The sequence below is a fragment of the Protopterus annectens genome, chromosome 5.part1, assembly GCF_019279795.1.
Source record: "Protopterus annectens isolate FY-2018-M chromosome 5.part1, PAN1.0, whole genome shotgun sequence".
In the NCBI taxonomy this organism is placed as follows: domain Eukaryota; kingdom Metazoa; phylum Chordata; order Ceratodontiformes; family Protopteridae; genus Protopterus; species Protopterus annectens.
In genome coordinates this window covers 259,906,252-259,931,661 of record NC_056736.1, presented here as the reverse complement: position 1 = coordinate 259,931,661, position 25,410 = coordinate 259,906,252, and the positions used below count along the sequence as shown (strand labels likewise).

The 25,410-nt window shown below is 42.7% G+C and overlaps 1 protein-coding gene across 1 annotated transcript in view; it reads left to right on the top strand.

Moving 5' to 3' along the window:
- Positions 1–25,410, top strand: part of POGLUT1 (protein O-glucosyltransferase 1) — a 937,534-nt gene that overhangs the window by 631,536 nt on the left and 280,588 nt on the right. The window lies entirely within an intron of this gene.

The following is a 25,410-nucleotide window of genomic DNA, read 5'->3' as shown; positions in this document are numbered from 1 at the left end:
TACATAAGCAGAGGGATACCAGATCTTACCAACTGTGCAGACTGGGTCTTTTAGCATGGGAACAGACCACAAAAGCAAATTCTCCCTCCTAGAGGTTTACATTCCTCACAGGATAATGTCCTGGCAGACTTACTAAGCAGCTCAAGAGAAGATCCCCATGAATGGATGCTGAACAGGGAGATCTTTCTAGATACAGTTCACAAATCAGAGGTATCAAAGATGGATCTTTTTGTCTCCATTGACAACAAACAATTTCTGCTCTTTTGCAACAGGACCTCCTGTCCTCAAGCTTAGAAAAATAGTGCAATGTCCTTCCCTTGGAGAGGAAGTTTCATGTGTGCCTTTCCTCCACTTCCTCTCCTTCCCAAAGTCTTATTAAAGATCAAAAGAGAATACCCAAATATCTTATTGGTGACTCCCTTTTGGCCAAGGCACCAACTGGTTCCACCTTCTTTTCTTCTGTCTAGCCAAGGGCCAGCACCAGAAGATTTCCTCCACAGTGGACTTTCTCACATAGCAGAGCCTCAGAGACTTCCCATACTCTGGAACAGACTTCCCATTCACGTCAAGCAGAGCACTTCACTGGCCCTCTTTAAGAGAAATCTTGATGAGTGGATGGGCAATAAGAAGTTCACCCTGAGGATCACTTCAGTGGCCTTGCTTGACAGGGGCACTGGGAACTAACTTTGGGTGGCATGATGCCAGGGAATCTTCTTGGGCTAGGCTTATATAGGCTCCAGGGCCATTAGCCTAGTACACACCTATGATACGATTCTGATCCCTTTTAGGCACCAGTTTTCTGAGGATGTGCTTAAGGACCTCCAGGAGGCAACAAAACTTGCTACCAGAAAATCTTAAGTAGCAAAATGAAAATTATTTTCTGTATGGTATCACCCTAAATATCAGGACCTCCTACAGGCTAATACCCCAGTGGCCGTCTCTTATCTGTGTGAGCTGTTGCAGAATGGCCTAGCATACCCATCTATTAAGGCACACATTGTAGCCATATCTGTGTACCTACATCTGCTGCTCCTGGACAGACTAGAGGTAAAATAGTTGTTAAAGGGTGTCTCCGTCCTGAAACTTCCCAGGTAAGGTATCCCCTTGCTTGGGACCTCAATTTTATGTTGTGAAAACTCACCTTCCCAAGTTTTGAACCATCAGCACCCACCTCTCTCAAATTCTGTACTTAAAAAACTGTTTTTCTGGTAGCTCTCACCTCTGCCAGATGAGTCTTCAAACTATAGGCCCTTACAGCAACCCCTTTCGTCCTTTTTTTTCATAAGGACAGAGTGCCTTTAAGGGCCTATCCCCCTTCATGTCTAATGTAGTAAATTAACTCTCTCTCAATCAAGTCATAAATCTTCCCACTTTCTTCCCTAACCCACAAAAGAAAGAAGAAAGAATTCTACATTCCCTAGATGTACCTAGGCAGCTCAAATTCTACATGGACAAGACCAAGGATATTCACACATCTTTTTCCAAGATTCCAAGTTAGGGAACCTAGTTTCAAAGCTAACTATTGCTAACTGGATTTCTAAATCCACTTGCTTTTGCTATAGTCTACATTGGCAGATCCTTACCCTTCCATCAAAGGCTCATTCTACTAGAGCAGTGGCTTCATCTGGAGCCTTTTACAAGGGGATTGACTTTAGAACAAGTGTGAAAGCAGCTTCTTGGTCTTCTTTGCATACTTTCACCATATGTTAGAGAGCGGATGCTTTTTCTAAATCCAGAGCTGCCTTCATTAGGTCAGTCCTCTTTGGATTACTAGACAGTTATGCTTTCCCTTCTGTCCAACCTTCACACCTCTTAGGTTTTGGGAATCACCCTGCAGTTTGGAATACAACAACAGTGTTCTAAGGAAGGACATAGTAGAATTGTGTAAGAACTTAACGTAACAATAGATGTCCTACTGATCACTGTTGCAGTGTTCTTTCTCCCCTACCTTCCCCTTTTTTTATTCTTCTCCCTTTACTACTCAGACTGGTGGGATCACTGTATTTCTGCCTCTCTCCTCTTAGTTGATCAGTGTATTTTCTTTTTCAGGTCTCTTCATGATTACTGGCTTGGAGATAGTCTGAGGATTTACACTCCTGCATCCCATTTATGTATCTTTATACCCACAAGCTTAGGTCATTTGTCAGAAGTATGACTGTATGAAGGGTTTTAGCCTTGATACCCTGACCAGATGTTGAGACAATCCAACAGTGATCAGTAGAACACCTACTGTTCTGATACATTCTTACACAGCTGTACTTTTTCAGTACATATATTGCTGGAGTCTATCTCACAAGATTTTGAGCATTACATAATTTGAGCCCTGTTATTGCCTTTTTTGAGACTGAAATATAAATTGGCCTTTTCAATCCAGTGAACACTGCTATGTTTTTCAGATTTGCTGGTAGATTTTAAGCAGCACTGTAGCAGCATAATTCTGCAAGATTGTAAACAATTTGGCTGGAATTCCATCACTTCATACACCTTTTTATTAGCAAGGCTTTCTGGGACCCATTTAACTTAACTCTTCATGATGTGTGGCTATAGATCAGAGACTGTACCATCGTATGTGTCAGTGATGTTAGGGTCCTTGTTATACAGTTCTGTTTATTCCTGCCAATTTTTCTTAGCATTTTCTGCTTCTACTAGGTCTCTCCCATCTTTGTCTTTTGTCATGCCCATTATTGCCTGAAAGCTTCCCTAAATATCACCATCCTTCTTGAAGAACTCTTTTGTCTTTCCCATTCGGTTATCTTCTTCCATTTCTTTGTGCTGCTCTTTTAAATAGGCCACCTTATCTTGTCTTGCTTTTCTGTGAAACTAAATTCAGTTTGACATATTTTCCCTGTCTCTGTTGCCTTTTGCTCTTCTCCTTTCCTCAGCCCCTAAAAAAAGCCTCCGCATACAGAGATTTTGCCTTCTTAATCTTCTTTGAATTTGAAATAATTTTGATGGAACCTCCTAGACAGCACCCTGACTCTGCCCATAGCTCTTCAAACACTCACTCCACCATGTCTAATCCTTTAAATCTGTTCTTATATCTCAACAACATAGTCATTTATAATACTGCTGAGTTTGTATGTAGTTGGCCTGGAAACTTTTCTTGCTGTTTCTAATTCTAAGTTTTATGATAAGAAGATGATGATCTGAGCCACAGTCAGCTTGGGTTTTTGTTTTTCTGACTGTATAGAACTCCTCTGTCTCTAACTGCAAAGTGTGTAGTCTGAGTTCACTCCTGACCTTCTGGTGATATCCATGTGAAAAGCTATCTTTCAGGCTGTTGAAAAGGAGTGCTTGCTATGACAGGTGAATTATCTGGTTAGAAATGTACCAGTCTTTGCCTCACTTCATTTTTCACTAGTAAGCTAAACTTGCCCATTATTTCAGTTATACTTCTACTACCAGTTTTAACATTGCAGTCACCAATGATGAATACAGTATATTTTTCTGGTGTTATTTCCGGAAGGTGTTGCACATCCTCATAAAACTGGTTGACTGCCTTCTCTTCAGTACCTGTGGTAGGAGCATAAACTTGTATCACTGGAGTGTTTGATTTCTGACCGGGGGTCATGCTATCGTTTTGTTTTTGGTTGTAACTTAATACTGCTTTTGACACCCTTATATTAATTATGAAGGTTGCACCATTTCTAGTGCAAGATTCTTGTCCAGAGTAGAGAAACACTGATTATCTGATGTAAAATAACTAATTCCAATCCATTTTAGTTCAGTAATGTCCAAGATGTCATTGTATATTTTTGTCATCTCTTCCATAGCCACATCAAATTTACTTAGGTTCATACTTCTTACATTCCAAGTTCCAGTTGCATATAGTTTTTTGTAGTAACAGATTTTCATTTCATTTCTGATAACCTTAGCAGATGGATAGCCATTTGGCTTTAATCCATCTGCATCATAACCTCTAACATTACTCTTACTTGTCCTCTGATGTTCTTCATGTTTCACTGTTGCAGTCATTACATTTGGGTCATCTGCTGGCAGGTTGCCCTCAGTCGGCCTGATTAATAAAGTCTTGGGTCCTGCATTGGTTGCTGTCCCTTCTTCCATGATATCAGGTCGTCAGGGGTATAAAACATGCAGCCGACGCCATTACATCAGTCCTTCTTGCCACGGGGTGCCCGAAGCAGAAGCAGTTCGCAAGTGCCGGTCGGCCGACTCCTGAAATTTTGTTTCAGAACCAAAGTCTTCAACTAAAAGCTAAGTACCCCGTTGGGGAAACTTTTTCTTGCTCCTAACCGATGCCAGTAAAAGTTAATAATTGTATTACTTGTGGGAAAGAAATACCTCATAAGGATTTTCATTTGTACTGTATTCCTTGCTTATGCCCTGACCACGACGTACCTTGCTGTCGGTTTTGTGCTTTATTTAATCAGCGCACTGTCCGTCGTCGGTGCATTTTTGCTTCTAAATATTTAGGTTCTCGGTTTAATTATCCAGAAATGACATTGGTTAGCCATCCGACTACTGGAATACCGAAAAAATGCAAAGAAAAAGACAGAGACAGGCCGTTGAGGTCCAAAACTGCCGACGACACTTCTCCAAAGCCAGTTGCCAGTTCGCCGGTACTCAGTGAGGCGCTTTCACAGCCCCTGAAACCCGCTACTTCTGATTCGCAGGCCTCTACTGAGACTCATTCGGAGTCCGGTATGCCGCGAGATGCTTCACCTATGGAACCCGCGGATGTCTCTACCTTGGATGGGTCCGGAGCCGGTGTGCAGGCACTGGCTTCTGAGGGTGTATTCAGGCCTACAGATTTGTATATTAAACCGACACCACCTTCAATATTAAGGTCAAAATCTCGATCTATGTCTAAAAAAATGACGCCAAGGCCACATGTTCAGGCCCCTATGCCTAAAAAACAAATGATTAAAATGGCTGAAGATTTAATTACTCTAATCAGGGGAAGTCAACCCCCCCCCCCCCTTCAAAGAGGCCTAGGGCTGAACTTGACTATGAATTTTCTGAACAGAACTCTGTTTCTTCTGACTCTTCTAATGAACAGGTTTTGTCCATACCTACTTATGAGGACTCTGCAGAGGATTCCATTCCTTCTGCTTCTCCCCCTGAGGATTTTTCTTTTGGGAAAACTTTACATACCTTAAGATTTTTCTGAATCCAAAAAGAGTATTAGGGATTTCCTTCTTTTTCCTCAGCATAGGCCTTTGGCTATACCTCCTGTATTAGACATTGTTGCTGATGTGTTTTCAGAATCCAGTATGGCCCCTGAATCCCTGCCTCCGGCCCCTTGTAAGCCAGACAGATATTACAGGGTTCCTGACTCCCACAAATTCCTTTTCAAAAATCCTGTTGCGGACCCTGAAACAATTTCTCAGGGGCCCAAGGGCATTAAGACTTCTACTGCTAAAAGTCCTATCCCTTCTTATAGAGACTCCAGGGCGCTGGATAGATGGGGTAAAAAAGGTTTATACTTCTGTAACCTTGGCAATCAGGGCTTTAAACTGTCAATTCCATATGCTAAAATATCAACAGCATATCATGGGATTGCTTAAACAGAAAATGATGTTGATTTCTGGCTGTGTGGAAAATAAGTATTTACAGGATTTATTGCATTCAGTTGAATAAGTTGTAAAACATACTTTGCAATGTGGTTTTGATTCTTTGAGGCCTCTTGCAGGGCTGCTGTTACTGGGTCTGTGCTTAGAAGGCATGCTTGGCTTAAGGAGCAATCTCTGCCTGATCATGTTAAAACAAAATTGTTGGATGCTGCTTTGCAGCAGGACCGTCTGTTTGGCAATAAGGCTGAAGAAGTTCTAAAAAAGATGGAAGATAAAGCTAAATCTATGCAAACTGTGAAAGATTTCTTACAAGTACAAGCTCCAAGATTTAGTAGGCACTGGCCTACTAAGAACTGGTCATTTCCAGTTCCTTCCAGTGCCACTCAAGCCAAACCCATACATTCCAAAAGCACCAGGTTTCAGTCCCAAGGGACTTTCAGAACTAAGCAATGGGGAGCCTCCGCTTCCAAATCTGGAAATAACAAGACACCTCCCTATGGCAAACAGTCTCAATGACTTCCCTTTAAAATTACCAAGCACTTACCTCTTAGCCACCCCTTTGGGGGGAAAACTGGCTCTTCATGCAAAAAACTGGCAACTTATAACCCAGGACAAATGGGTTTTAAATATATTGTCCCAGGGATACAGATTTCATTTCCACACATTACCAACTCCATATGGATAGCCAGACCTGCCCCCAAGTCAGTGAGCAGAGCCTCAGAAACAAGTACTTTCCCTCCTAAACATGGGGGCAATTCAACTAGTACCAGAAGAGGAAAAGGGACAAGGTTTTTATTCCAGACTTTTCCTGGTACCCAGAAAAGACAAATCATGGTGTCCAATTCTGGACCTGTCTACTCTGAACACATTTCTGGACATTCCAAAATTCAAGATGCTGACTCTTCACCAGTTACTTCCTATGCTAGGCAAAGATGCCTGATTGGCAACTCTAGATTTAAAAGAGGCTTACCTGTATATCCCAATCAGGGAATCTTGCAGAAGATACCTCCGTTTCAAAGCAGGCTACTTGCATTATCAGTTCTCTGCACTGCCCTTTGGCTTATCTACTGCGCCCAGGGTATTTACAAAGTGCCTGACTCCAGTAATTGCATTTTGCAGGCAAAGAAATATTCAAATATATCCATACCTGGATGATTGTCTAATTCAGGCAGAAAACTAGGCCATTCTTCTAAAACATCTGGCGTTTGTAAAAAAGGTTCTAACTTGTCTAGGGTACACCATAAACGAAAATAAATCACAACTGGTACCCTCTAAAAAAATTACACTCCTGGGTGCAAGCTTGAATACGACTGCCCAGATGGCTTTCCTTACACCAGAAAAACAATTTAATTTGATGACTTACATCAAACAAGTGACCACAAAAACCCTGCTTATCTGCAAGTCAAATACTACAAGCCTTGGGGTTCATGGCCTCCTGCATTCTTCTAATTCCATATGCAAGACTGCATATGAGGAAACTTCAGTGGTACTTAAAAAGTTTATGGAGTCAACATTGTCACAGCCTGGAAACAATGATTCCTATCATTCCTTGCCTGCAACTAGAGTGCCTATGGTGGGCAGAGGCCTGCCACCAAAACAAGGGACTGCCATTCACACCACCCCCTGCCGCCCAAACCCTAACTACAGATGCATCAAACTATGCATGGGGGGGCTCATCTGGCAGGGAAGTGCATTCAGGGCAAATGGAGTCCAAATCAAATGCACCTTCATATCAATCAAAAAGAAATGCTAGCTGTACAGAATGCACTGACAGCCTTCAAGGACTACCTTCATCCAGGACAACTAATGGTAAAGACGGACAACACTACCGTTATGTGGTACATAAACAAGCAGAGGGGTACACATTCCTACCCCCTCTGCAGACTAGCCATGGCATTGTGGAACACGGCCTTGAGCTGTCAGGTACAACTACAAGCTCAATTCCTGCCAGGAAAGCTGAATATTTTGGCAGACGAAGTAAGCAGAAATCTCATGGACCCACATGAATGGAAACTGGAACCACGGATTTTCAACATGTTGACACGCAAATGGGGGAGCCCCCAGACATAGATCTTTTTGCCTTACCCCAGAACTACCAGTTGGACAAATTTTGCAGAAGAACTCCTCACAAAAAATCCTGGAAAGTGGATGCTCTGTCCTTCAGCTGGGAAAACTTATCACTCTATGCCTTTCCCCCTCTGCCTCTGCTCTCCAAAGTTCTACTAAAAGTCAAACAGGATAAACCAAAAATGATTTTGATTGCTCCAGACTGGCCTTGCCAACACTGGTACCCACTCCTACGCAGTCTGTCATAAATTTCTCCATGGCACCTGCCTCAGACACCTTCCTTACTGTCTCAGCAGAACAACCAAATTCTGCACCCTCAGCTCCAAACATTGAATCTTGCAGCTTGGCTAATCACTTAAATTCTCCCTTAGCATCCCTCAGCAAACCTGTGATGTATGTCATTTAGGAGGCGAGAAGACCTAGTACTAGAAAATCTTATGCTGACAAATGGAAAAGATTCTGTGCCTGGAACTAATCTCAAGGGATAAGCACAGCAGTGCCCAATTTACCTCCGATTTTGCAATATTTAATGGAGATGCTTCACAAGGGCCTGTCTTTTTCTTCCATAAAAATCCGTGCCTCAGCCATTTCAGCTCATTACAACACATAACCCCCACCCTTCTCTCATCCTCTGCTAAAGCAGTATCTCAGAGGGGCCAAAAACTTGAGGTCACCCAGGAGAGCTCCAGCCCCTGCCTGGGACCTTAACTTTGTATTGGAGAAACTCACTCTCCCTCCTTTTGAGCCAGCTGCTACTGCAGACTTAAAATTTCTTTCCTGGAAAACAGCCTTCCTTTTAGCAATCACTTCGGCTAGAAGGATTTCTGAATTACAGGCCCTTATGGCAGTGGAGCCTTACATCATCTTTCATGCGGACAGGGTGTCACTCAGGACCGACCCATCCTTCATGCTCATGGTGGTATCCAGTGTGGCTCTTAATCAGTCCATTCATTTGCCAATGTTGTCTCCCAGTCCACAGAACAAGGGGGAGTGGATTCTGCATTCATTGGATGTACACAGACAACTTAGATTTTACTCGGACAGGACTAAATCTCGAAGAAAATCTGAACAACTGCTGGTAGCATTTGCCGCAGGGGCAGAGGGAAAGGCTATTTCAAAGCAAACCATTTCCAAATGGTTAAGCCATTGTATTCATTTCTGCTATAAGCACCATGGAAAACCTATCCCCAGGGGATCAGATCCCATTCCACCAGGGATGCATCTACTTTGACAGCCTTTCTCAGAGGTGCTCCTACCAGAGATATTCTAGAAGCTGCTACCTAGAGTTCAGTTCATACTTTCACCAAGCATTATCATTTACCAATTTTCTCTACATCCAGAGCTGGCTTTGCCACTGCTGTTTTGCAGGGCCTTATAGCCAGTCCTAAGGCTGTATAAATCCATCCTCCCAACCATAGCTTTGGGAATCTACCCAAATGTAATGACTGCAACAGTGTGAAACATGAAGAACATGGTACAGTTGTGTACACTTACCATAAATGTAGATGTTCGAGTGTATTCACTGTTGCAGTCCTGGTTACCCTCCCTCCCGTCCCGTTTTTTTCTCTTACTATGTCTCTACTTTATTTTACTAGACTTAAAAGCCTTTTTGGTGCATTTGCTTTTGTTTGGAGGTATATTTTTGTGTTTTAAATTATTTATATATATTTTGCTGGACAGCAACCGACTCAGGACCCAAGACTTTGTTAATCAGGCCAACTGAGGGCAACCTGCCAGCAGATTACCCAAATGTAATGACTGCAACCATGAATACACTCGAACATCTACATTTATGGTAAGTGTACACAACTGTACTTTCTTCTCCACTGGTATGCTGGACATTTTCAGACATGAAGGGCTCATCTTCCGGTGTCAGTTTGATATGTTTCTGGTTGGTTTTATCCTTAAGGTTTTCTTAGCAGTAATACTGGAATGGATTGCCATTATCTTCTCCAGTAGACCATGTTTTTCAGAACTTTCTGCCATGACCTACCCAGTTTGGATGGTCTTGGATGGTATAACTCAAAGCTTCACAGAGATATGCAAACCCCTTTACCATGATGAGGTATTAGTCCAGAAGTGGGTCTGTATGTCCAATAAATGTTTGACATCTGGTGAGAGCTTGAGTCATATGTGTGGGACTGCACTGTTAAGGAATACAGCCTGTTGTCAGTGCTCAGCCCTGAGAAGGCCTGTCTTGTCCACACGACATCCTCACGACATCCTCAGGAGGCACAGTTCCATGTGCAGAATCCCTGTTGGCTGACGTATGCACATTCCTGTTGAAACCATCATGAGCTTACTCCTGGTACTAGTAAGGGAGAGGGTCTCTTTCCCGTTCAGGCTCCTTTAAGGAGTCTGAAGACCTGAGGCCATTGTCTCTGAGACAGATAAAACAGTGAGTTCTTCCCACCATACAGCTTCCCTTTAGATGACTTTTCATTTGGATAAACCCTGAGCCTCATGCATTTCTCTTTGGACTGGCCTCTGCCCCCACTTTCTTACCTCCCCAAAAGTGCCTAAATAAGAATTTAGAAAAGGAGTGGGAGCCCTGAGTAATCCTGCCATTGGAAGCAGTCATTAAAGATGCCATTATTTCAGCCTGGAAGCACCTAAATTATGATTAGGCTCTCAAATGGTAGGTGCCATTTACAAGTTACTGAATGAAGCATAATCATTGCTGAGATTTTTGGGACACCTCTCATGTGATCTTTTCTATCCAAAATAGGTGCCGGAGACTACAACCAACCAGTAAAAAGTACTGGGTAGGTGTGGCAAGAGAGCATGCTTCTCTGTCAAATAGGGGCTTTAACTCTATCATTTTTTATTCAAACTTATGAAATAATAACACTTGCTGTGGTGCAGAGATGACGGCTTTGTTCCTTAGTTGCTTCCCAAATTGATAAAGTGAATAAAAAGTATTGTTTACTTGTTTAGTGCTCATGACAAAACTGACAAAAGCTGAAAAAAGCAAATAGTGAAACTGAAGTTTATCCAAACACCAGAAGTCTCAGTTGACCACATGGCAGATGGAGAGAAGGCAGGTGCTACTGCTGAAGAAAGATGAGGGGCACTTGAATCTAGTGACTTTATCTCACTGAAAATGTATTCCAGTAAGACTAATGCTAAGAATTGTTTGTGTCTTTCGGCTTTTCCCGGTTAGGGGTCGCCACAGCGGAACTCCGGTCCGCTAATGATTGGCAGTTGATTTTAACGTACCGGCTTGCCAGGCCTGACTCACAGCCTTCAATGAAGGTACGCCTATTCATGCATGTCTCCACGCAAAAGACGCTTTAGCTGAGAATTGAACCGGACAGCGTCTTGCTGTGTGGCGACAACGCTACCGCAGCACCACCACCGCGTGTATTAAGACTAAAGTTAAGAATAAGTTAGTTAATTTTGTAGAAAGAGTGTGTAAAATTAACTCTGAAGTTATTGAAATGCTGGATAATCATTTGTATACCACTGAAGCATTAGAGCAGCAGAATTAGATATTAAAGGAGCAGTATGCCAGTTTGGAGGTAATAATGGAGGTGCCATAGGAGAAACAAATCCGCCGGAAGACAGGGCTTGAAAGAATACATGAGAGGCTGGGGTTCCAGAGAAAAAAGACAAGAGACACTGTTGTGATTTTCATGAAAGAAAATTGGTGGCTTGGACTGGATGTTCATCGTGCATACAGCTGCAGTCATAACAGATGGGTTCTCCTGCCGTCAGGCGGGTCCTCGGTCGGCCGAATTCCAAAGTCTAGGTATGGCGTCTGTTGTCGTCGCTTTCTTTCCTGATGTCAGCGCGACAGGGGTATATAAGACACAGCCGACGCCATTTTCTTCAGTTTTTTTGCCGCGCGGTGCCCGAAGCAGAAGCAGTTCGCAAGTGCCAGTCGGCCAGCTCCTGAAATTACGAAAATTTGGAAACCGAAGTCTTCTTTAAAGCTAAGTACCCCGTTGGGGAAACTTTTCTTGCCTCAGACCGATGTCAGACAAAGTTAACAATTGTATTTCTTGTGGGAAGCAAATACCGCATAAGGATTTCCATTCCCTCTGTATACCTTGTTTAGGCCCAGACCACGACGTCTCGGGCTGTCGCTTTTGTGCTACTTTCAATAAACGCACTATTAAGCATCGGGCGGAGTTCGCCCAGCACTTTTTTGGTAAAGCTTTTGATTATAAAATGTCATCGGAGACTCCGGCTACCGTTTTGTCCAAAAAACGCAAGGACAAAGTCCGACATGCGAGGTCCGCGGTCTCCACCGACACCACACCAAAACCGACTACACGTGGTCCGGTTCTCAGAGAGGCGCCTACGCAGCACCTGACTACCGACGACACTTCTCTGGTGGTGTCTTCTGTAACCGAGACCGCAGGTGCCTCGGCCCATACCCTGACTACAGCTACCGAAGCCACTGTGAGTGTTGAGCCTCTTAATGTGGACAGGTCCACTTCCACCCATGGTGTCTTCAGACCCTCATCTTCCTTTTCCATAAAGGCCTTTACTAAGTCCAAATTAGCCATGCATCCCAAGAGGCCTGTTGCACAGGGCCCATCTCCAGGTCCCATGCCTAAAAAGCAGATGCTCAAAATGGCTGAGGATTTAATTACTCTTATCAGGGGTTCCCAACCCCCTCCGGACAAGAGACCCAGAGTGGAGGAAGATTCTCCCTCTTCTGACCAGGGCTCCATTATTTCAGAACATTCTGATGAAGAGGAACACTCGTACTCCCCTTTTGAAGATTCTGATGCAGAGCAGTCCATTCCTTCAGTATCTCCCCCAGAGATTTTTCTTTCGGGGAAACCTTGCATACCTTGAGGGAACACTTCCATTGGGAAGGCCAAGATTTTTCAGACTCCAAGAAAAGACTTAGGGAATTTCTTTTGCTACCTCAGCACAGACCTCTGGCGATTCCTCCTGTCTTGGACATACTTGATGTTTACTCGGAGGCTTGCCTTAATCCGGATTCCCTGCCTCCTGCCCCAGTCAAGCCTGATAGGTACTACAGAGTTCCTAACTCACACCAATTTCTTTACAAAAGCCATAATGCTGACCCTGAAACCATTTCTCAAGGCCCCAAGGGAATGAAGGCCTCTACTGCTAAGAATCCATTACCTTCTGAAAGAGAGTCTAGATCCTTAGAAAGGTGGGGAAAAAAGGTATATACCTCGGCCACCCTAGCCATGAGGGCCTTAAATTGTCAGTTCCATATGCTTAAATATCAGCAGTTTCTGTTATCACAATTAAGGAATAAAATGTCACAACCTGAACAACCAGATTTGAAGGAGTTGCAGGATATGATGCATAGTGTAGAACAAGTGGGTAAGCACACCTTACAATGTGGCTATGATGCTCTAGAGGCCTCAAGTAGAGCTGCTGTTACAGGATCAGTCATTCATAGACATGCCTGGCTTAGGAAACAAACCTTGCCTGATCATGTTAAAGCTAAACTACTAGATGCTCCTTTACAAAAGGATGTATTATTTGGTACTAATGCTGAGGAGATACTACGGAAAATGGAAGAAAAAGCTAAATCTATGCAAACTGTCAATGCTTTTCTACAGGTACAACCACCACATTTTAGCAGAAATTGGCCTTCAAAAAACTGGTCCTTTCCAGCCACGGACAAGCCCCAAAGAGGTAGATACAGGCGCACAAGGGGCAGAGGACAATCTCAAGGATCATATAGAGGCAGACAATGGCAAACTCCAGCACCAAGAGGTGGCGAAGACAGTGCACAACAATACAGGAAACAAACCCAATGACTTTCCCCTTTGCATGCCAAGCAAGTCTCAGCTGACAGCACCCTTGGGAGGAAAGCTGGCATTATTTTCAAAAAATTGGCATATTATCACAACAAACAAATGGATCCTGGACATTATAAACAGAGGCTACAGATTTCATTTTCACACTCTTCCAAAAATGAGAGGCATGCCGAACCTGCCACACAATCAAAGGGCAGAGGCTCAAATACAAATTTCAAAGCTCATGGACATGAAAGCTATTCAAGAGGTACCTACTCACGAACAAGGTCAAGGTTTTTATTCCAGACTATTCCTGGTACCAAGGAAGGGAACCGATTGGAGACCCATTTTGGACTTATCCATCCTAAACACATTTCTACTGCATCAAAATTCAAGATGCTCACCTTACAGCAGCTTCTTCCCATGCTGGGCAAGGAGTCTTGGCTGGTAACATTGGACCTCAAGGAGGCATACCTGCATGTCCCAATCAGACAAAGCTGCAGAAGATACCTCAGATTTCTTGCAGGTTCAATCCACTATCAATTCTCTGCATTGCCCTTTGGCTTATCTACTGCCCAGAGTATTCACAAAATGCCTGGCATCAGTAATTGCCTACTGCAGACTTCAAGGGATACAAATTTACCCTTATTTGGATGACTGCCTGATCCAAGCGGACAGCAAACACATACTTCTGGAACATCTGGCTTATGTAACACGGTTATTGAATTCTCTGGGATACACAGTCAACAAAGAGAAATCCAGGCTAACACCATCTCAGAAAATAATTTTCCTGGGTGCCAACTTGGACACAAACACCCAGATGGCCTATCTTACGCCAGAAAAACAGGGGCAACTAACTCAGTACTTCAAAATACTAGCAAATTGTACCAGGCTAACTGCAAGTAAAATCCTGCAGGCTATGGGCTTCATGGCATCTTGCATTCTTCTAATCCCATGTGCAAAGTTGCATATGAGGAAACTTCAATGGTACCTAAAAAACCTATGGTCTCAACACAGCCACAGTTTGGAAACAATAATACCACTAATCCTATGTTTGCAAAAGGAATTTCTATGGTGGGCCCAAGCATGCCAAACAAACACAGGTCTACCATTCTGCAAGCCTCAAGCAAATCAGGTCATCACAACAGACGCCTCAGACTACGCCTGGGGGGCACACATGACAGACAGGTGCATTCAGGGCAAATGGTCCCAAAAGGAAAAGCACCTTCACATCAATCAAAAGGAAATGCTAGCAGTGATAAATGCAATTACAGCTTTCAAGGACATCTTGCATCCAGGGCAATTATTGATAAGAACAGACAACACCACAGTAACGTGGTACATAAACAAACAAGGAGGAACACATTCATACCCCCTGTGCAGGCTGGCCATGTCACTTTGGAACTTGGCTCTGGAATGGCAAATCGAACTTCAAGCACAGTACCTGCCAGGTTTGGAAAACATGCTGGCAGACATTCTAATCAGAAATATGACAGACCCGCACGAATGGAAGTTGCATCCTCAAGTGTTTACAAAGATAATCCAAGCGTGGGGAAGGCCAGACATAGATCTCTTTGCCTCCCACAGGAATCATCAATTGACAAAATTCTGCTCAAGGACATTCCATCCAAAGGCCTGGAGAGTGGACGCCCTTTCTTTCAGTTGGGCAGCACGGACAGTTTACGCCTTCCCACCTTTGCCTCTTCTGCCCAAGGTGCTCTTGAAAGCAAGAGCAGACAGACCGAAGATGATACTGATTGCTCCAGACTGGCCAAGACAACACTGGTACCCACTCCTGAGGAGCCTAACACATTCTCCTCCCTGGACACTACCTCTAATGCCTCTTCTACTGACTCAGCACAGCTACAAAACTCTTCACAGTCAGCTGAAAACACTCAATCTGGCTGCATGGAAAATTCCTTAACACCACAACAGACCCTACTCTCCAAGGAGGTGCAGGATGTCATTTTGGAGGCCAGAAGGCCATCTACTAGAAAGGCTTACTCCGCAAAATGGAAACGGTTTTGCTTGGAATGAGAAAAAAGGCCAGGATCCTAGAAAACTGAATTTGCCTCAGATATTACAGTATCTAGCTGAGCTGTTGTACAGTGGACTTTCATTTTCCTCCATCAAAATCCATGCCTCAGCCATTTCTGCAGAATACAACACTGATCCACCCTTATTCTCTCACCCACTCTTAAGACAGTTCCTCAGAGGGGCTAAGAATATAAGACCTCCAAGGAAACAACCAATACCAGCCTGGGATCTTAATTACATTCTAGAAAAATTAACATTGCCTCCCTTTGAACCAGCTGCCTCAACAGATTTGAAATATTTGTCCTGGAAAACAGCTTTCCTTCTGGCCATTACCTCAGCTCGTAGGGTTTCGGAACTACAAGCCCTCATGGCTGTGCAGCCCTTTCTCATCTTCCATCAGGACAGGGTTACCCTACGTACCAACCCGTCATTTATGCCTAAGGTAGTATCCAGGGTAGCTTTAAATCAGGCCATTCACTTACCTACCTTTTACCCCAATCCTCAAAACAAAGGGGAAAGGCTGCTACATTCCTTAGACATCCATAGACAGCTACGTTACTATTTGGACAGAACAAAGCCTTTCAGGAATTCAGAACAACTCTTTGTGTCCAATGCTGTAGGAGCTCAAGGGAAGCCAATTTCCAAACAGACAATTTCAAAATGGATAGGCCACTGCATACGGTTTTGTTACTCCTTTCATGGTAAATCTGTACCTGCAGGCATCAGATCCCACTCCACAAGGGCCACAGCTACCTCTGCAGCCTTCCTCAGAGGAGTCCCTACCAAAGATATTTTGGAGGCAGCCACTTGGAGTTCTGTGAATACCTTCACTAAACACTACCACCTACCTTTATACTCCAAAACTAGAGCAGGCTTTGCCACTGCTGTGTTGCAGGGCATTCTGGCTCCTCCCAGTTCCACCTAGTGCCTACCACCCTGTGCGTAGCTTTGGGATTCTACCCATCTGTTATGACTGCAGCTGTATGCACGATGAACATAGTACAGTTTTGTACCTACCATAAATGTAGATGTTCGAGTGCTAATACAGCTGCAGTCCAGGTTTCCCTCCCTCCTTCCCCTCTGGGTACAGACCTAGTGGCTAACTCCTCATGTAACAACTTGATTGGGTTATCCTTCTATGGTGTATTTGCTTGCAACTACTGGTTTTTGATTATATTACAATGCATGATTATATATTATATATATATATATATATATATATATATATATATATATATATATATATATATATATAGCCTTCCTTCTGGGGGCACCTGACATCTGGGGCAAGAAAGACTGAAGAAAATGGCGTCGGCTGTGTCTTATATACCCCTGTCGCGCTGACGTCAGGAAAGAAAGCGACGACAACCGACGCCGGACCTAGACTTTGGAATTCGGCCGACCGAGGACCCGTCTGATGGCAGGAGAACCCATCTGTTATGACTGCAGCTGTATTAGCACTCGAACATCTACATTTATGGTAGGTACAAAACTGTACTTTTACAGGAGAATCATATCAAAACTGAGGGAGCATGTTATGCCTTTTGGCCTTGTCCAGTTGTTACAACCAGGAAACATTGTCATATTTTGACATAATTAGAAACCCATTTTAGGGACTATATTCTGTCTTTGCTTTGAAGGCTTGGCTATAGAATGGGAGAAAATTGATTAAAAAATAATGTTCATACAAGACAAAACAAGCCCAGTTTCTGCTATTTAAGATGTTTAATTAATTAATTTATTTTTTTGCAAGGGATGACAACGTTCACATACTCAGGAGAAGCTTTGCATTGGATAAGGGAATGTGAATAACAATAAGTGAATGAGGGCTGCCTGACTAAACTGAAGGAGGTGAGTGGTGAGGCAGCTGAACACTGTAAAGGAGGATTGGTGGAGGATGGTTCTCCTGACATAAAACCACAGGGCCAGATGGTGGGGCAAGAGTAATTTCCTGATTTTAAATATAAAATGCTTTAAGACAAAACACAGCCTTTTCCATTGGGAAATAAGTTGGGAGGTGCTGGAATAATGCGACTCACCTGAAGGTTCTTTTCATTACATGGGGTTTTGTTTTGTATGATTACAGTTACTTATTAATTTATGATATTTGGTGATTCATAATGATTACATAGTTAAACAACTGTACTTTATTTGTTCCAAGAACATGTTCATTGTATTGAAAGATCTTCAGTTTATATACTTGGGTGGTCGGGATGGAGGAAAGAGCACATCATTATGAACAATGCTAAAAATGTGTTTAATATTTGTGTTTCTGTTTGGTGGAGATGGGGGCTAACCTGGTCAGCTGGTTGAGGTGTAATAGACCTTTATATTTATTTTCATGGTCTAATCTTTTTAGAAGATGGATATGTATGACTGGAAGAGTGGGCTAGCAAGTTACAATTTTTCAAGGACATATATAATATTTTGGAGTCTGCATAGAAACATATGCAAGTATCTTAGTGTGAGGTTAATATATTGGCATGTAAGGATTTCCATGTTGTGATGAGTCTAGAAAAAAGTTGAGTCTGTTTGATTGTATGCACAGGGGCTTAAGAATAATAGTGATTTTAGGATGTTTAAGTACTAAATAATGAACTAAATTAACACATTTTCCAGATTTGCACGAAGCATTTATTTCAGATGTTTGGGAATGATTGTTGAGTACAATAAAGATAGTGTGACTGCAATCCAGGTGTTATATGTTTTAGTTGTTTTACTGGTTTATTTCCATCTTAAATTATTGGAATGTTTGGAAAAGTTGTTTCCTCTACCACTTGTATTTCCCTCATCTCAGTATTTGTGGATTGACCTATATTTTAAGGTGGGGTTAATGTTAATAACTACTGCAAGTATGTAGAAAGAATATGAATTGAAATAATGTTAGTATATTGTGGAAATTATGTAAACTTATATAAGAAGATGTATATGGAAAGGTTGAGTTTCTATAACTGGCTCTTTTTTAATAGGACAGTAAGCTGTATACCCTGTGTGTTTTTCTAGAGACTGATATACAGTTCTGCAACATTTTTATGATATTTGTGTTTAAAATGTGCTTAGAAAGGATGGAATTGTTTGGGGAGGAGAGTAGGGAGTCACCTAACAATTTGGATGTTCATCGTGTTTCACTGTTGCAGTCATTACACTTGGGTTATCCTGCTGGCAGGCTACCTGCAGTCGGCCTGAATTCCAAAGTCTAGGTCCGGCGTCGACTGCTGTCGCCTCTTCCCTGACGTCAGTGCGCCAGGGGTATAAAGGATGCAGCCGACGCCATTTTCTTCAGTCTTTCTTGCCGCGCAGTGCCCGAAGCAAAAGCAGTTCGCAAGTGAGGGTCGGCCGACTCCTGAGATTATCAAAAACGAATTTCAGATCTGAAGTCTTCATTAAAGCTAAGTACTCGGTTGGGGAAACTTTTTTCTTGCTCCAGTCCGATGTCCGAAAAAGTTAACAATTGTATTTCTTGTGGGAAGCAAATACCTCATAAGGATTTTCATTCTTACTGTATTCCTTGCTTAGGCCCTGATCACAACGTCGCTAGCTGTCTGTTTTGTGCTAGATTTAACCAACGCACTATTAAGCGGCGGTAAGATTTTGCCTTTCATTACTTTGGCCGAAGATTCAATTATATAATGCCGTTGGAACAGCCGATGACCGGAGTTTATAAAAAGCACAAGGAAAAAGAAAAGGACAGGCATCCGAGGTCCAAAACTGACGACGAGGCTTCCGCTAAGCCAGTTGCCGGTTCTCAGTGAGGTGCTTTTGCAGCCCCTGGAGCCCACTGCCTCAGAGCCACAGGCCGCTGACGACTCCCACGTGGAGCCAGCTAGGCCTTTGGATACTCAAGGTGTTGGACACTCGGAAACTATTCCCTCAGATGGGTCTGGAGCCACTGAGCAGGCATCGGCTTCTGAGGGTGTTTTCAGACCTACACAGTTATATGTAAAGCCTACTTCAGCTTCCAAAGCAAAGACTAAAGCAATTCTAAAGACAAAGAAACAAGTACGGCATTCTCCTGGACAGACTAGCATGCCTAAAGAACAGATGCTCAAAATGGCCAAAGATCTAATTACCTTGATCAGGGGTTCCCATCCCCCTCCTGACAAGAGGCCTAGGCAAGAGACAGAATATGAATCTTCAGATCAGGTTTCCATTTCCTCTGACTCCTCTTCTGAACAGGAATACTCTCTTCCTCCTTACGAGGATTCTGATGCTGAAGAATCTAACCCTTCAGCCTCACCGCCTGAGGATTATTCTTTTGGGGAAACCCTGCATACCATGAGGGAGCACTTCCACTGGGAGAGCCAAGACTACTCAGAATCTAAGAAAAGGCTTAGAGATTTTCTTTTACTCCCTCAGCACAGGCCTTTGGCTATTCCTCCTATGTTAGACATTGTAGATGATGTATTTTCAGAGTCTGGACTTTCTCCTGACTCCTTACCTCCTGCCCCTGTTAAACCAGACAGATACTACAGAGTTCCATATTCACATAAATTTCTTTACAAAAACCCTCTTGCTGACCCAGAAACTATTTCTCAGGGTCCCAAAGGGATCAAGGCTTCTACTGCAAAAAACCCTATCCCCTCTGATAGACATTCAAGGGCACTAGACAGATGGGGAAAAAAGGTTTACACTTCTGCTACTTTGGCTGTGAGGGCTTTAAATTGTCAATTTCATATGCTTAAATATCAGCAATACTTAATGTCACTGCTAAAGCAGAAAATGTTGTCAAATTCTGATTGTGCAGAAAATAAGGAAATACAGGATTTATTGCATGCAACTGAACAAGTGGGAAAGCATACATTGCCATGTGTTTTTTTCTCTGGAGGTCTCTTGCAGGGCTGCAGTTACGGGTTCTGTCATTAGGAGGCATGATTGGTTAAAGGAACAGAATCTGCCTGATCATGTTAAAGCAAAATTATTAGATGCTCCATTACAGCATGATACCTTATTTGGTGTTAAAGCAGAGGAGGTGTTGAAGAAAATGGAGGACAAAGCGAAATCTATGCAAACAGTAAAGGATTTCTTACAGGTACAGCCAACCAGATTTAGCAGGAACTGGCCTACAAAGAATTGGTCCTTTCCAGTGTCAGACAGGCCACAAAGAGGCAGATACAGACGCTCCAGAGGCAGATCCCAGCCCCAGGGCTCATACAGGCCTAAACAGTGGGGCCCTTCTACCTCCAAAATCGGAGAAGACAAATCACAGCCATACAGGAAACAGTCCCAATGACTTTCCTCTGCCAGCACCAAGCACTTATCTTTTGGCAGCCCCCTTAGGGGGAAAACTAGAACTTTTTTTCTCAAAATTGGCACATGATCACCCAGGACAAATGGGTCTTGAATATAGTGTCCCAGGGCTACAGGTTCCACTTTCACAACCTGCCAAGGGCAAAAGGTATGCCAGACCTGCCACACAATCAACAGGCAGAGGCACAGAAACAAACATGAGGGCCATTCAGCAAGTACCACAGCAAGAGCAGGGACAAGGATTTTACTCAAGACTTTTCTTGGTACCCAGAAAAGACAAAGCCTGGAGACCAATACTGGACCTGTCTATTCTAAATACATTTCTGGACATTCCAAAATTCAAAATGTTGACTCTGCAGCAGCTTTTGCCCATGCTGGGCAAGAAGGCTTGGCTTGTAACTTTGGACCTAAAAGAGGCATACCTGCATATTCCAATCAGACAATCTTGCAGAAGATACCTCAGATTCATAGCTGGCTCAATGCACAACCAATTCTCTGCATTGCCCTTTGGCTTATCTACTGTGCCCAAGGTCTTCAGAAAATGCCTGGCACCAGTAATTGCATTTTGCAGACAAAGAGGAATTCAAATATATCCTTACTTGGACGATTGCCTTATTCAAGCAGAGAACAAGGACATTCTACTAAAGCATCTGGCGTTTGTAAAAAGATTACTAATTTGCTTAGGGTACACAGTAAACGAAAAGAAATCAAAACTAGTACCCTCTCAAGAGATAATATTCCTGGGTACAAGCTTAAATACTACTGCCCAGATGGCTTATCTCACGCCAGACAAACAAAGGCAACTGACTTCTTACTTCAAAATGTTGGCAACAAAGACGCAGTTATCTGCAAGAAAAATTCTGCAGGCTTTGGGCTTCATAGCATCCTGCATTCTGCTAATTCCATATGCCAGACTGCATATGAGGAAACTACAATCGTATCTAAAAAGTGTTTGGACTCAATATTGTCACAGCCTGGAAACATTAATTACACTCATTCCTTGCCTGCAGCAGGAGTTTCGATGGTGGGCACTGGCCTGTCACCACAACAAGGGACAGTCATTCACGCTTCCCACAGCCAGGCAGTCAATAACAACAGATGCTTCAGATTATGCCTGGGGGACCCACATAGCAGGAAAATGTATTCAGGGCACATGGCCCACAAGCCAAAGGCATCTTCATATCAATCAAAAAGAGATGCTAGCTGTTCAGAATGCCCTGACAGCTTTCAAGGATCTACTCCATCCAGGATACTGATAAGGATGGACAATACTACAGTCATGTGGTACATAAACAAACAGGGAGGCACTCATTCCTACCCCCTATGCAGACAAGCCATGACTTTGTGGGACACAGCATTGACTTATCAAGTACACCTGCAAGCACAATTCCTGCCAGGAAATAAAAATACTCTGGCATACGAACTAAGCAGAAACCTCACGGATCCCCACAAGTGGAAACTGGATCCACAAGTCTTCAGCATGATAATAAAGAAATGGGGATGCCCAGACATGGATCTTTTTGCCTCCCCTCACAACTGCCAACTACAGAGATTCTGCACAAGGACTTATCACAAGCAAGCATGTAAAGTGGATGCTCTGTCATTCAGCTGAAAAACCTTAACAGTATATGCCTTTCCTCCTCTGCCTGTCCTCCCCAAGGTACTCCGAAAGGTCAGACAAGAGAAGCAAAAAAATGATTCTGATTGATCCAGACTGGCCCCGCTAGTACTGGTACCCAATCCTAAAGAGCTTGTCTCAAGGCCCAGCCTGGACATTGCCTCTAACTCCTCATTTACTGACCCAACGAAACAGTCAGATCCTGCACAACCAACTCAGAACCCTAAATCTGGCAGCTTGGCGGATAATGTAGCCATTCAGAAAACACCTCAGAAGTGATGGATGTTATTTTGGAGGCCAGGAGGCACAGTACCAGAAAATCTTATGCAGAAAAATGGAAAAGATTCTGTGCTTGGAACCAGGCACAAGGAATTGACACATTTGTACCAAATATTCCTCAGATTTTACAATACCTAACTGAGATGCTGGACAAAGGCCTATCCTTTTCATCAATTAAAATCCATGCCTCTGCCATTTCAGCTCATTACAATACGAAACCACCAATTTTTTCACATCCATTGCTAAGACAGTATCTCAGAGGGACCAAAAACATAAGACCTCCAAGGAGAGCACCAATACCTGCATGGGACCTCAATTATGTCGTGGAAAACCTCACACTGCCGCCTTTTGAGCCAGCCAATACAGCTGAAATAAAGTTCTTATCTTGGAAAACAGCTCTGCTCCTAGCAATAACCTCTGCAAGACGTGTCTCAGAGTTACAGGCACTCATGGCTGTGGAACCTTTTATCATTTTCCACATAGACAGGGTTTCTCTGAGGACGAACCCGACATTTATGCCTAAGGTGTATTGTCCAGTGTGGCCCTTAACCAAACCATTCATTTGCCTACCTTTTATCCAAACCCACAGAATAAGGGTGAGAAACTCCTGCATTCTTTGGACATACACAGGCAGCTACGCTTCTACTTGGACAGAACTAAAGCTTTCAGAAAGACTGAGCAACTCTTAGTAGCATATGCTGCAGGATCACAACGAAAGGCTATCTCAAAGCAGACTATTTCAAAATGGATAGGCCACTGCGTTCGTTTCTGCTATTCACAGCATGGCAAATCAGTGCCTAAGGGCATTAGGCCACACTCAATCAGAGCAGCAGCCACTTCAGCAGCCTTCCTCAGAGGAGTACCAACCAAAGACATTTGGACAACAATGAGGTTTATGAAAGGAGTGATATTAAGAAATTCAATAAGGCCCTAATAGAATTTAGGTCTTTGTTGGATAGAAGTGTTAAATTAGGATTTTTTTCGGAAAAGGATGTTAAAGATAAATTGTTCAATGAAAGAAGTGAAATAGCTATTTTTTTTTGTTTGCCGAAGGTTCATAAGGACATGGTCAATCCCCCGGATAGACCCATTATTTCTGCATGTAATTACTTTTTACATAATGTCGGTCTAGTACTGCATAAGGTTTTGTTACCTTATGTTATTAAATCTCCAGTTTACATTAGAGACAGTGTGGATTTTTTGAATAAAATTTCTTCTGGAAAATGGAATAAAGACATGTATTGGCGTGTAGTTGAAGTAAAAAGCTTATATACTTCCATCAAACATAAGGATGGTTTGGAAGCGATAAAATTTTTTCTGAAGGATAGCCCTTTCACCCAATTTGTTCTGGATATGATTGATTTTTGTTTAAAAAATAATTATTTTTATTTTAATGAGATATTATATAGGGCAAAAACAAGGGATGGCAATGGGAGCTGCTTTTGCCCCTATGTATGCAAATCTTTTTATGTCCTATTTTGAAAAAAGATTTTTATTTAATTTAGAGTTTATGAAACAGAATGTACAGTTTTATTTTCGTTACATAGACGATTTAATTTTTATTTGTGACGGTGGAATAGAATTGGTTGATAAATTTATGTTGGATTTACATAAAAATCCCTTTGGTCTGTCCTTTGATGGTTTACAGAAGGGTAACAAGGTGATTTTTCTGGACCTTATTTTAGAAGGTACGGAACAAGGGAATATTTTTTCCAACATACATAGGAAGTTTTTGGATGGCAACCAATATCTTCATGCCTCTAGTTGCCATCCTAACCATGTTATGGAAGCCCTACCTTATGGGGAATTGGCACGAGTTTCAAAATTATGTAATGTTCTTAGTAACTTGGGGAAGGAATGGGAAATAACATGTAATATGTTTTTACAGAGGGGGTATGATCCAAATACGTTGACACAGGCACTTAATAGGGTGAGGAAAGAAAAGGGTTTAGTAAGGAATAATTTCCTGAGTAAAAGACATAATTTTTATTCTAAATGTACATCTGAAGTGAGGGACAAGGAAAGAAATAATATTTATTTTGTTTCCACTTTTAATGTAAAGAGCGAAGAAATTAGGGATATTATAGAGTACTATTGGAAATTTTTAACAGATAATAGATCTTTAGTAAATATTCTTCCAAGGAAACCCTTTTTTCTTATAAAAGGGGTAGGAACCTAAAGGATATGGTAGTACACGGGAGATTTTTGATGCCTCAGGCCAATGTGCCGAGAACTTTAGATAATTTTGGTACTGGGTGTTGTAACAAAGACATTTTAGAGGCTGCAACTTGGAGTTCAGTGCACACTTTTACCAAGCACTACCACTTATCTTTCTACTCTAAATCCAGAGCAGGCTTTGCCACTGCAGTTCTGCAGGGCCTTATAGCATCTCCCAATCCTATTTAGACCCAGCCACCCAACCTCAGCTTTGGGATTCAACCCAAGTGTAATGACTGCAACAGTGAAACACGATGAGCATAGTACAGTTGTGTACCTACCATAAATGTAGATGTTCGAGTGTATTCACTGTTGCAGTCCAGGTTACCCACCCACCATCCCCCATTTATTTGCTGGGACTTATCTGTACTTCTCTATTCTATACAACCTATGTGGTGTATTTGCTTGTAGATGAAGGAAATGTTTATTTTTGTGCATGCATACTTATTGGCATAATTTTCAGCCTACCAATTTGGGGGCACCTGACATTTGGGGCAAGAAAAACTGAAGAAAATGGCGTCAGCTGCATCTTTTACACCCCTGGCGCACTGACGTCAGGGAATAGGCGACAGCAGCCGACACCGGACCTAGACTTTGGAATTCAGGCCGACTGCGGGTAACTTGCCAGCAGGATAACCCAAGTGTAATGACTGCACCAGTGAATACACTCAAACAT